The sequence below is a fragment of the Cervus elaphus genome, chromosome 25 (genome assembly GCF_910594005.1).
Source record: "Cervus elaphus chromosome 25, mCerEla1.1, whole genome shotgun sequence".
In the NCBI taxonomy this organism is placed as follows: domain Eukaryota; kingdom Metazoa; phylum Chordata; class Mammalia; order Artiodactyla; family Cervidae; genus Cervus; species Cervus elaphus.
Window position 1 is genome coordinate 15,288,818 of NC_057839.1, and position 14,506 is coordinate 15,303,323.

Genomic DNA, 14,506 nt, shown 5'->3' on the forward strand with positions numbered 1-14,506 from the left:
CAGCGGGGGGCCTGGTGTGCTGCAGTTCATGGGGTCACAAAGAGTTGGATATGATTGAGCAAATGACCTGAACTGAAATGAACTTATATGATAGCATCCCACAAAAAGGGCTTCTCTGATAGCTCAGTTGGTAAAGAATCCACCTGCAATGTGGGAGACCCCAGTTTGATTCCTGGGTCAGGAAGATCCCCTGGAGAAGTGATAGGCTACTCATTCCAGTGTTCTTGGGCTTGCCTTGTGGCTCAGCTGGTAAAGAATCCACCTTCAATGAGGGATATCTAGGTTTGATCCCTGGCTTGGGAAGATCCCCTGGAGAAGGAAAGGCTACCCACTCCAGTATTCTGGCCTGAAGAATTCCATGGACAGTCCATGGGGTCACAGAGAGTCAGACATGACTGAGTGAACAAAAAAACACGTTGAGTGTAAGTTAAAATAATTCTTCTTGGAAATGAATCATCAATTAAAACACAGACAAAGTCTTGTGCTCTTTGCAGGGATTTTGCTGTATGCATCTGTTTGTATTCTGACATGTGAATTCAAACATCTTCAGTTCATGTTCATGTAGGCCAGCAAGCCTGGTGCCACAAAAGAACACTCAACCAGAGTCAGAAGACTTGGCTTTAAGTTCATAAGACTCAAAAAATCAAAAACCAAAAAATCCATGGAACAAATACAGAGAGGTGGACCTAAGCAGGAGGTAAGGACACTGCAGTCTTTGGAGTCAGAGGAGAAGGGAACAAGATTGAGAATGACAACAGAAGGGGTCATGAGTACTTAGAGGTTTCATGGGAGTGAGATCTGAGTGGCAGGATGTGTGGGAGGGGTTTGGGCTCTTCAGTGAGAGGGACACAGGTTTCAGTTCTGGTTCTAACACTTCCTGGTTGTGTTAAACTAGTATTTTTTTAAATAATAGTTCTCTTGACTTTGTTTCTCATTCTTTAAATTGTGATAATAATAATAATGCCCACCACATACAATTTTTGTGCAGCTTAAGTGATGTCACACAAATGTGCAAACATCTATAAATACGCCTGGGATATGAAGGTATAATCTGATAACATTACAGTGTTGGCCACCTCCCACACTGAACAAATACTTATTGAGCACCTACTATGTGCTAACACTGTTCCAGGCACTTAGGTTACATTAGTGAACAAAACAGGAGAATCTCTGCCTTATAGTCTATTAGAGGTGATGAACCATGGACATCATAAATACATGCACATCAGGGGTGTGTAGCAGATGCTCCTGTCTGAAAGAAGGAAGCCCCACACAGCACATTAGATGAGGCAACCCCACATCTTATGAGCCACACAGATTATGTTAAAAGATGAAGGATCCAGTCTGCAGTTTCCTGATTACCACTCAGGTCTTGAAGTCTGAGCAAGAGAAACAGTAACAGTGACATTGTATGGTGCTTTGCACAGCAGTGCTGACACCAAGTTGCCACTGAGCCTTGTTTTCTTGGGGGCAGCAGATGTGTAGCTTTAAGATTCACAACATCAAGAACCAGGGTGATGCCTTCCTGTCTCTCTGTTCTATTTTGATGTCCTCCTCCTGTAAACCATGTCTGTGGAGGGCAGATCGCAGGCTCTAGGGAATTGCCCAGGGAAGCTAAGCTGCCATTGCTTTATTTCCCCTTCCCTGTGCATTCATTTAAAACTACCCCACCCCCTGAAAAGCCAATTTCTGACTTTTTTTTTTTGCCAATCCTTCAAAAAAGAGAAAAGTTTTGATACTGTTCATAAGATATATCCATTGAAGAAAAGTGATAAAAAAGTCAGAACAAAGTTTATCCTGAGATTCAAAAGAAATGAGGAAATACAATTCCCAGCTTAAAAACCAAGCTGTTCTTTTGAAATCTATTGGGAGAAAGGGTGGAGAACATTGATATTCTGCATCAGTGCCTTAGTACTTAAAAGGAATATATTGGGCTCTATAATTTAACTGCCAAATCTGACATTCACATCCATCTGGACATTTTTAAAAGGATCCTTGAGCCAGTCAGAATTGGCAGTTGGCTGTGTAATCACACCTGCATATGGCATAGGAGTTTTTTAATGGGCAACAGTTAGAGTATGAAAGTATTGCTTGATATGCCTTCGTTGAGAACCCACACTTAAGCATGTTAGCATGTGTGAATAAATAAATTTTAAAGCTCTCTGTTAACAAGCCTTTGCTTTTTATTTCCTACAAATCAAATTAGTTGGGGACCCAGTTCATTTTGAGGTTGTTTGGAAAATGTTTTGGTGTTCTCAAATTTCCTTTGTACCAAAGTTTTGCAAAGTTAAAAGGTAAGCCACAAACCTCCACAACCAATGAAAGAAAAATGCATTAAACCAACAACAAATTAAATATGATAAACACCCACACAATAGGAGACTGTAAGTAAAGTTTGGGTCTCTAAGCACATGTCAGCCTTCATGTGGGATTTAGCTCTGACTCACTGCCCACAAAGAGAAACTTAAATGCTTATATAACCCATCCAGGGAGCGTGACTTCAGAAAGTCCAATTTAGGCAGCCAGGTCTCTCTTTTTACCATCCCTGTTAGTGTACCTCTAACTGCACATACCTCAGCACCATCTGGGAGTGAAGCTGTTGTAGGATGGGGGATACTCTTTAAGGCGATTTTCAGGGAAATATCAAAGGTGATGGGAAAGGGAGCCTCCTTACTTGGGAGAGCCCAAATAAGGAATTATCTTCAACTACCTACCCTGCTTCCTCTGGCAGAGCTCAGTTTGGGAAAGGCAATGATATAGTCTACAAAAAGCACTTGGGATGGTCTTATTAAGGAGGTACCACTGACTCTGGCTACTGTGCTTCCTTAGAATAATGGTCACTGTGTGAGAATCCTATACACAATGGCCATCATGCACGGCCTCATCCCTATGCAGGAGATTCCATGATACAGCTTTTGGGGAATGATTTAATACCTTCCAAACACCAACATGGAGGCAGACATCCAAAACACATGGGAAATTAAAAATTCTATTTAAAATGCAGGGTGGGGGCCTGTAGGCAACTACGAACACACATGTGCAGGAATCTATGGCTTTGTGCTGGGGATTTCCTCTTCCTCACCTTCCCCCTCACTCCTTTTGCACTTCGTAACTTCCTATTCATCCCCTGAGCAGACCATCCATTTCTGACACAAAAGCCACTTTCACCCTTTTTGTGCAGAAAACTCTTGAAAAATCAGAGCTGCCTAACACAAAAGACTATAGTCACCACAAACATTATTTGAAAATAAAATCATGTTTCTTACTAAATTTTGTTCTTTAGGGTAGATAGAAAGTAGATATATGAATTTATAGGATAAAACTCATGGCCGATTTGAACTGCTGAAATAAGTGGGGGAAAAAAATCATTTTCTATTTCTTAGCCAGGAGTGAAAACTAGGATGGGGCAAGTCACAGTACACAAGATTTTATAATCATCACAAATGTGACTTGACCCCTCAAGTCTGGGAGGGATGTGTCCTGATGGGAAGGGTGGGGATAATATTTAGGAAAAGAGTTGTTCTCAACAGGATCACAAGTTTGGATTGTGTAGTAGTTTTCCTATGACTAATATTTGTTTCTGGTGACAAAAGCCAATTCTTAAATGGAAAGAATGGTGCTCGTATTTAACGAAACATGGCTCAATTCAGCCACTTTAAGAACAATCAGTGATTGACATGGACATGAATTTATATTTCACACAAATGGATCAGTCAGAATTCAAATAACAAAACCACTTTAGATGTTTCAAGTGGAAAAGGATTTAAAAGGAATTAAATGCTTACAAAATGGATAGAAGGGCTCTAGGCTGATTCCTGCATGAGTGACTTAGAGAACAACACTGCAGAACCTGCTCACTGGGGACATTATTCTCCATCATCATCAGGTACCCAGGAAACCAGGGAGCTTCTGTTTGAACTGCAGGCTCTAGTTCTGCTGTACCTCTGCTGAGGTTCAGCTCAGCAAAATGGTCCCCTTGCCTTTTGATATGTAGCACACCAGGGATAAACACTGGGAGCCTTGAAATGCTTCTACAGGAAAACCACGACTGTATACCAACACAGAGTCAGACTCTGCTTCACGCATGCTTCCTAAATCATGCTCAGATACATTTGCTTGAAAGAAGTCAGGTCATTTGAAGACGTAAGATAGATGGAAAATAAAATATTTAACTTCCTAGTTACTATATGGCATAAAGTGGTGGTTATCAAACTTTGTTGCATATTAGAACTCCCTGGGAAGATTTTAGGATCCAAATGCCCAGGCTACACCTCATAATGAGTCAATTTAAAACCTCTGGGACTTCATATGTTTTTTAATAAAACACATCACAGGCAGTTGCAATGTGCAGCCAGCAATGAACCACAGACACAAAGCCCAGCTTCTCCAACTTCATATGAATAATCTGGGTGCTTTGCAAACTTGCAGGATCTGATTCGGTCTGTCTGAGTTGGAGCCCAAGACTCTACATTTCTAATAAACTCTCAGGTGCTGCCAAGGCTGACGCAGATGAAACTTCGAGTAGCAGAGGGGTCCTGTAGTGGTTCTCAAATTTTACTGTGCCTCAGAGTTACACTGGCTCTGGAGGGGTTGTTAAAGCATGGACAGCTAAGTCCCACTTTCAGGATTTCTGATTCAGTACATCTGTAGTGAAAGTGAAAGTGAAGTCGCTCAGTCGTGTCCAAGTCTTTGCGACCCCGTGGACTGTAGCCTGCCAGGCTCCTCCGTCCGTGGGATTTTCCAGGCAAGAGTACTGGAGTGGGTTGCCATTTCCTTCTTCAACATCTGTAGTAGCACCTGGGAATTTGAGTCTCTAACATGCTCTTAGGTGATTCTGAAGCTGCCTGTTCTGCAGACACAACACCACTGATGCAAAGCAAGCTCTAAGGGGGTGGGAGTGATGTTGAGCGAGCTGGTTGCTGTATCTGCAACAGATGGCCACCATGTGGAGTTTCTAATGAATTCAAAGAGTTTATATTCCACTTGGATCTAACAGATAGAGAGGGACTCAGAGGAGAAAGTGAAATGCAGTTACTTATGCCAAATCCAGTTACCTTTATCTATCTTCCTTCCATACATGGAATTGCCGCTGAGTTCACTGGGGAGACCTCACAGGAACATATAGCCGGGTGGCAGAAACAAGAAAAAGGAAAGAGAATATTAGTTTTCCATCTCAGTAAACAGACAGGACTGTTTATCTCCATATTTTACTCTTTGGATAATCAAGGGAAAATATCTGAACATTAGATGGATGGCAGAGATAAACAGTCTGTGGCCCATGTGGTTCCCATGGGAAGAGATTTCAAGTGGCATCCTGCTTACTGCTCGTTCATTAGACACACTTCAGATGTCCGGTATTGAGTCTTCATTGCAGTGCACTCTGTGGGAAATTTTTCTGAATGCATCATCAACCAACACCTTTTAAAAAGAGTTTTATCATGAGGCAAATAAAATTGGTGTAAGGCAATAACAGTCCTCAAACAACATACTTTGTTGTAATTTACTATGTCAGATAAAGTTTCACTCAAAATTATGGTTCGGAAAGATTCCTTACATCTTTGTAGGACACCTCCTATCTCTGCATTTTCACCTCTTCTACTCTAACTTTCTCATGTACTGGACTTCCAGAATGGAGGTCCAACGTCTAACTCATGGTTACTACATGAGTCAAATGCACCTGAGAACATCATGATGGTCTGAGGCCCCATGACCTCCATTTATGGAGGAATTTAGATAGCAAAGCCCCTGAACTTAAAATGCAACAGCCATCATTAATAGAGGATGAAAGAATCCCCTGTGAGAAGAAAGTTTGACTAGTCATCTCTGACTCTTTCCATGAGTTTCAACTCAAAATGTCCATAAAGTCATCCCCTAACTTGCCCCCAGTGGTTTCAAAGCATTTTCTCTCACTAGCAGAGGATCTATCAAAAGCACTGAAATGCAGGGCTTAGGAATGCAGAGGCATATATGACAGTGAGCTCTTTTTTACTCATAATACTTTTGACAACAAACAAGAGCGGGGAGGTGAGGAGTATGTGTGTGTGTGTGTGTGTCCCTCATACTGTTAGGTAGTTAGAATAGGGAAAAAGAGTCCAAAATGGCGGTGGCTAAAAGACCTGGAAGGGAAAGCCCGCGAAAATAGAACAAAGGAAGGTCCGAGGATCGGAGTGAGAACCTCAGGTAAAACAAACAACGCTCCTGCCTAAGCCCAACTTACATAAGGCAGGCCCAGGGACAGAGAAACATATAAAAAGAGGAGCCAAAGCCCTCTTCCCTCCTTTTGCTCCCTCCCTCTCCCCCACGCGATGGGGGCAATCTTCTCTTTGCGTCTTTGGATCGACGTGCCCTCACACTTCGAAGATGGATTTTCCAGCTATTATCTAAATAAATAGAGCTGTAACACTGAGCTGTAACACTGATTTATTTAAGAGCTATAACACTGTCCGTTCAAGACCTGAGAGCTATAACACGGTCTGTCCTCCGAGAGCTGTGACCCGCCAGGGGGCTTTAATGTCCGTCACTCCAAATTTTTGTTGTGATGAGACAAAGAACTGAGGAACACACACTCGCATGACAATACCAACCAATTCTGATCCCAGATACCAAATGGGTGTCCAAAAATTCAATTCAGTTTTGTTACTAACTTCCCAGAGTTAGCACAGTCCCCACAGGCTAGGAGCTCAGTCCCACAAGACTCCTGCACCCCCTGCCATAAGATAGATGCCTGCCTCAAGTCCTAAGACTTCCATTCTTCTGATTGACTGACTCTGAATTGGGATTTTCCATGACCCCTTCTCCTAAGGTTTGATAATTTGCTAGAATGGCTCACAGGACTCAGGAACACACAACTGACATTTTTACTGGCTTACTATATAGGGTGCAACTCAGGAACAACAAAATGGAAGAAATTTATAGGCAAAGCATTGGTTAGGGGAGGGAGCTTTCAAGTTCTCCTCACATATGCTACCCTCCAGCATATGAATGTGTTCAGAAACTGGAAGCTCCCTGTATCTTTTATTTATTTACTTTTAATTGGAGGGTAATTGCTTTATAATGTATTGTTTTCTGCCGTACAACAATGTGAATCAGTTTTAAGAATATCTATATCCCCTCCCTCTTGAACCTCCTTCCCGCCCCCCACCCCAGCCTTCTAAGTCATCACAGAAGCTCCCTGTGAGCTTATCATTTAGGGATTTTTAATGAGGTTCCTTTACATAGACATAATTGATTAAATTATTGTCTTTTGACAGTTAGCTCAATCTCTATCTCCTTTCTCCTCCCTGTAGGTTAGGGAGTGGGGCTAAAACTTCTAAACTTCAAATGCAAATTAAAAGCTTGGTTTTTCTGATAACCAGCTCCCATGCTGAAACTAGGGGTCCACCAAGAGTTGTCTCTTTAGGACAAAAAACATTCCTATCACCCTGATAACTTAGAAATTGAAAAAGTTTAAGGAATTCTGAATTAGGAACTGGGGATGAAGATCAAATGCCTTTCTATTATACCACATACAGGGTAAACAGTCCTTGAACATTTTGTAATCAAGTTGTGAAGGCAGGATGTGGACATAATACTAGTTTAATAAACAATTACAAAAAAAAAAGTGCATCTTCATTGAGTACTACCCACTCACTACAGTGTTACAAGCATTTAGAGATGAGAGGATTCAGTACCAAGGGCTAGGATAGCCTGGATCAACCTCACCCCCCAGGTGAGTGTGGAGGTTATTGCACTTACTTGCCCCAGGCTGGCCACAGACACACAAAAAAAAGAAAAGGAGAGAGTGAAATCAGGAAAGGAGCCCCAGGCATGGATTTTATCATCTCCAATCTCATTCCAGGCCCCAACCTTATGGAAAGGAGGGAGAAGACAGGAAGATAGGGGGAAAGAAACTTCAGAAACTTGAGTGACATTGGGAAGTACTGGCCAGCCTTCCTAATCACAGTGAGGAGTAGCCTGTAACCCTGGAGAGGAGCCATAGCTTACGATTTGACACTTACACAAATAAAACACAGACCTGATATGGGAGAAGGCAGCAAGGAGGAAAGATGATACAAGGGCATTTGAGCCCACCACACTTTGCACAGGATGTGAAGGAGCGAGAAGGCCTTGGGTGCTTCATGAGGAGATGAGGAGGTTCTGAGAGAGTCTGCAAAGTGACAAAGGTGCAGGGAGGGATGGAAATCCAAGATGGCAGCAAGCGGACAGGACCTTGATTGTTGTAAGAATGTTCCAAAGAGCCGCACAGAACGAGCCATACATCAGCAGGAACTGATTATATGGACAGACCATTCTGGGCACTCATCACAAAGGCCAGAAAAATCCAGACACACACACACACACACACACACACACACACACACACACGTATAGTTAGGAAAATAATTTCAAGAAGTTCAGAGATAAATAATGGGAACATTCTATGATTCTAAGAGAAAATGTTGTTGGGTATGTAGATAAGGGGGTTCATCCCTATAAAAGTAACAATCAAAGCCATGCTGATGAATGAAATCTTTGAGGTGCAGTGTAATATGTGCCAGTCATATGGGAAAAAAGGAGGGTGGCTGTCAAAGACAGAGGGGTGACCATGGTAGACTTTCATCTCTCCATTTTACAGTAAAAAGTGAAGATCAATGGCAGGGACAGCAGTTTGGGACTTATAAAGATGTTATTGAAAGAGATTTCTAATGCTACCCAAAACCTGCTGCCAATTCAGTATTCACACATCAGATGTGGAAAGCTGTGTTAATGACACCATGTGGCAAAAAAAAATTCAGTTAAAAAAACTTCTGAATTTTAGCAGTGTATCAACAGTTAATGATTATTAAAATGAGGCAACAGAACAGCTTCAGAGGTAGACAAATGCACACATAGCAGGTAAGAAAAAAGGGAGTGTCATGAAAAAGTATGTGGTCAATGATGCTGAATGTTCAGTGAAGCCTGAATTAGAAGAACCCGAAATTTTAAATATGGGGGTGAAGAATGACAGAGAGAAGATGACATTTTTACTTGTATGTGATAAATTTGCAGTAAAAAAGAAAGAGGGTACATTTCAAAGGATTAAGAGAAGCAGCTTTGAGTCACCAGGCATTTAATACCTATGTCAGGGGATGTCTACTAAGTTAGAAAGATCGGGTCCATATTTATAGACAAAGGGCAAAAGAGGAATTACAAGAGGAATAATGATGGAGGAAAGAGAAAGAGGGTGATGTGTGATGGAATGAAGTCTTAGAAGAAGGAAGGGCTCAAAAAGGTAGGCAGGGTGTGCAGGACAGCATGACAGAATTCCAGACCATGAACTGTGGGCAAGGTAAGGCGTGGCCATGGCTTACAGTGCAGTTTCTCAGCTTTGGCACTGGAAACACGTCAGGCTAGATAACTGTATGTTGTGGGAAGCTGCTCTGTGCATGGCATTTAGCAGCATCCCTGACCTCAACCCACTGGATGTTGATAGCACAAGTATGTGATACTCCAAGTGTGAGGATCAGAAGGTCTCCAGATATTTCCAAATGTTTCCTGAAGGAAGCAGAGGCAAAATCACCCTTTGTTGAGAACCACTGGCTTCAAGACACCAGTGAGAGGCACAAAGGTGAGGAGACTGCTCCCATATCAGAGGACCTTAAAACTCTAAGAGGTGGAAAAAGAAAAAAAAAACTCTAAGAGGTGAAACCATCTGGGTAAAGAGGAATGTGTGCACAGGGGTTATAAACAATAGAGAAGGGGCTAAATCCTATTAGAAAATCAACCCTCCCTCTTCATGCTAAGTCACTTCAGTTGTGTCCAACTCTGTGACCCCAGGGACTCCAGCCCGCCAGGCTCCTCCGTCCATGGGATTCTCCAGGCAAGAATACCAGAGTGGGCTTCCATGTCCTTCTCCACCTCCCTCTTCAGTAGTCTCTTAAAGCAGCAAGGAGGTCACATGGTCTGGCTAGAATCATTCTCCACCTTCCCCAAAAGGCAGCCATCATTTTGCAAAATCTTTGTCAGTGGTACAGATGCTGCAGTAGCTGAGGTCTATAGTTGACACATCTCTGCCTTCGTAATATGATGTAATCTAATTCTTAGGTTCAACAGTCTTGTGGGATGTTTACAGTAAATTATTGCAACCGCTGACTTTCAAGACTGCAGGGGGTGGAGGGGGCCACACCCTGCCACATGGTGGACCCTGACCACCTCTTCAAAACCCCAGGGCCACCTGTCTCACACTGTAGGACGGGGAGTGTGGTCACGAGGCCAAGTGGGGAGTGCGGCTACTCTGTGTTTCAGGAGAGTTCTGAGGGATTGAGGTGGGTAGATTAAATAAATGAGAAATTCTAGAACCCTTCATTTCTGAATCAAACTGGAAAGAATAAGCTTACCATTGGTAGGTGTAAGTTTAGGGATACAAACCACTCTGTGGCAAGAAGCTACCTCCCTGGAACTCCTCCTAAGCTCTGGTCTCTGCATCCATGAAGTGACTGGCAGCAACGACAACTGGGCTCTCACTTCTTCACATGTTTGGCATCTCCAGTAGCAAAGCTACAGGTAGGTCCCCCACCTCAGTATCACACAAAATAAGACTAGAAACCTCCCCTGGCCCTGGACAAAGCCACACTTGCTGCTGGTTAGTTAGACACAAGTTACACAGTGCATATCAAGCCAATGGCACAAGATAGGGAGACGTATTGAGAAGAACAAAGCTCCCCTCTCCTTGTGATTCTGATCAAGGGAAGATTCCCTGTCAACTTGTGGGAAGAAAGGAGCTCCAGGAAAATGAAATGGAATTTCAGAGGGGAAAAAATGGCTCTTTCCTTTCACTAAGCTCAGGAAAAGAACTTATATTCTTGCCACTAAGGAAAATAATTTATATTTCCAGAATCCTCATTGTGTTATCGTTTTCACAATTTGAAAATAGCTTCTTCTGATGATATGGGGAAGAGTGATGTTGAAGAAATAACACTGAATTCATTCATTTGACCTATATTGTGCCCCTGGCACTGTCTTCAGCTCTTTTAGTAATTAAGGAATAGATCCTGGAATGTTCCTGCCCTCCTAGATTGTGATGGGAAGGTGTAATGCTAATCATCGCTCTGCTTCAAAAAGGGAGCTGGGCTTTAGGCTTCTTTCATCCATAAAACAAAGGGCAAGGACTTTAGTCTGAGGCTTATTCTACTTTCAACACTCACAGTTGGTGAGTCAGTTTATAGCAGTGGACCAAAACAGTCTATGCTGAGAGCTGAACTGTGCACCTCTTGACAAAAAATTTCATGTTTAAATCCTATTCCTCAGTACATCAGAAAGTGAGCATATTTGGAAATATGGTTTTAAATAAGTAAGTAAAATGAGGTTATTCAGGCAGACTGTACACCAATAATACTGGCATATTAGAAGAATTTCAAAAAGATAAGCACAGAAAGAAGATCATGTAAAGAAACAGGGAGAAGGTAGCCATCTGCAAACCAAGGAGAGAGGCCTTAGAAGAAGCCAACTCTGCCCACTCCTTGATTTCAAACTTCAAGCCTCCAGCACTGTGAAAAAATAAATTCTATAGTTTAAGTCACCCAGTCTGTGGTATTTCGTAGTGACAGCCCTAGCAAACTCACACAGTCTCTATTAAAAACCACTCAGAAATACTTATTTAAAGATCCACAGACCTAGTTTTAACTCACCAAACAGTGAGAATGTTCAGGTATTAGGACTCTGCCATATAAAAAGATACATGGCAGAAGAGATACATTTGATGTCACAAAACCAGAGATCCACTGGTCTAGATCCACTGGTCTCCTGAGACATCAGTCTGCCACCCTATCAATATCCTTAATTTTTTCTGAGAAGTTACTTAAGCAATACTTTCATGGAGACATTTACCAAACTTTTGCTTCATGTCAGATGCTATATGACACCCAGAAATAAAGAGGCTAGCTTTCCTGAGATTTCCACTGTTGTGCACTCCTTGTTTCCTAGGATGTTTTGAAATTTAATTACCAAATGCTTGTTAAAGCTCTCCATGGAGCCTTTTGATGAAACAAACTCTCTAACTACAAAGTGTGGTTTAAAATGGAGGTCCAGCCTGGAGGCACTGCAGGCTCCAGACAGGCCTAGCTGCTTTTTTATGCAAATTAAGCATCTTAATCCACCTGGCAAATTACTGAGCCAGCAGCAAGCTTAGATCACGGGCTCTATGGATGTCCTTGCTACTTCCTCCCAGTTCCTCTACTTTTTCACCTCAACTGTTTCTAATTTTCCATTAGGAAACCCCACTAGTATCATTTCACATTAATGACCTTCTTGACATCCGTGTGTTATGCTGGTTGGGTAATGCTGTGTTGCCGGGAGAAATATCAATAACCTCAGATATGCAGATGACATCACCCTTATGGCAGAAAGTGAAGAGGAACTAAAAAGTCTCTTGATGAAAGTGAAAGAGGAGAGTGAAAAAGTTGGCTTAAAGCTTAACATTCAGAAAACTAAGATCATGGCATCTGGTCCCATCACCTCATGGGAAATAGATGGGGAGATAATGGAAACAGTGGCTGACTTTATTTTTTGGGGCTCCAAAATCACTGCAGATGGTGACTGCAGCCATGAAATTAAAAGACACTTACTCCTTGGAAGGAAAGTTATGGCCAACCTAGATAGCATATTAAAAAGCAGAGACATTACTTTGCCAACAAAGGTCCGTCTAGTCAAGGCTATGGTCTTTCCAGTGGTCATGTATGGATGTGAGAGTTGGACTGTGAAGAAAGCTGAGTGCCGAAAAATTGATGCTTTTGAACTGTGGTTTTGGAGAAGACTCTTGAGAGTCCCTTGGACTGCAAGGAGATCTAACCAGCCCATTCTAAAGGAGACAAGTCCTGGGTGTTCATTGGAAGGACTGATGCTGAAGCTGAAACTCCAATACTTTGGCCACTTCATGCGAAGAGTTGACTCGTTGGAAAAGACCCTGATGCTGGGAGGGATTGGGGGCAGGAGGAGGAGGGGACGACAGAGGATGAGATGGCTGGATGGCATCTCCAACTCGATGGGCATGAGTTTGAGCAAACTCCGGGAGTTTGTGATGGACAGGTAGGCCTGGCATGCTGTGATTCATGGGGTCGCAAAGAGTTGGACACGACTGAGTGACTGAACTGAACTGAACTGAATGCTGTGTTGACTTAAACATTAGTGTGACAGAGCTAATCAGCTTTAAGGCTATTGTACTCACTGTCCTCTTCTTGGAGAGCCCTGAGGGAATGAATGTGCATAGAGGGTGAGCTATGTAGAGTTGAAAGAAGGTAGAGAAAGTTCTGTAGAAGCCACAACTAGCTAGAACCAGGAGAGGGCCAGAGATGGGTAGTAGGAACTGCTCTGGCAGTATAGCCAAAGACCTCATTATCATTGAGGTTATTTACATTTCATGTTGATGTCCTCATAAGAGAAAATGTAAGCACCAGAGATAGGACTGAATTAGAGCTTTCCAACAAATGGGCAAGAAGTCTTACAGGTGTGCTGAAATACCTAGATTACTGATTCTCTTCTGCCCTAGGAGTAGTCTACTGGCCTGAAGGACCAAGTCCCCAAGTCTGTCCCCTCCAACAGCTGGAAACCTAATCAGGGGATTTTAATTCCCTTCAGTTTAAAGAGTATGCAGAAAACCATAAACTTTTTTCACATATTCTATGCTGGGAAAAACATCAGGAAAGACGGGATTAAAGACTTTCTTCCACTGTCACTGCTTCCTTTCTCACCTCTCCAATTTAATCTCCACACACTTCCAGGTGGAGCCTGCTAAAATGCTCTGCCTTGGTTCAAATCCTTCCAAAACAGCCCATTGTTCTTACAATAAATCCCTTAATATGGTTGACAAAGCCCTTCCTGATTTGCCTCTGCGTGCATTGTAGGCCACATATCATACTGTTTCCCACTGCATTCTCTGTTTTGACCAAGCTAAATGGTTTTCAGTTCCTCCAAGTCATGTAGACTCTCAATTCCAGGTTTTAACACATGATATTCCCTCTGTCTGGAATATCACTGTCCACTTCCAAAACACAAACACACACACACACACACATATACAGTGCACCTCCCACGTCTTCATGCGGCTAGTCATCATATCTGCTTTGCTCACCATAAGTCTCTAGATCTGAGAACTCAGTTTCACAGATAGCAGTATGTATTGGAGGGTGGATGGATAATGCATGAGTTTCTTTTATACAGGAAAGTCAAGAGTTTCCTTGTTTTTAACTTTTTTGTTTTAGTTTCTGTTTTTGATTCTATATCAGTACTGGAAATAAAATAATTTTCTCCTCATTGAATCTCCTGAAAGGGGTTCCACCATCCCCGGACACATTATAAACTTTCACAAAATCAGGGCTCTGTTAGAGAAGAAGGCTGGGGAATAAATATTCAATAAGAAACTACTCATGTTTTCTGTACTTCTCAGGAGAAAGAATAAAGAGGAAGGAGAAAGTAATGAAGAAAGGACTATAATTCAACAAAACTGAGTCCCTGTTATACCCTGGACATGGTACTAAGAATTAGGGAGAGGATG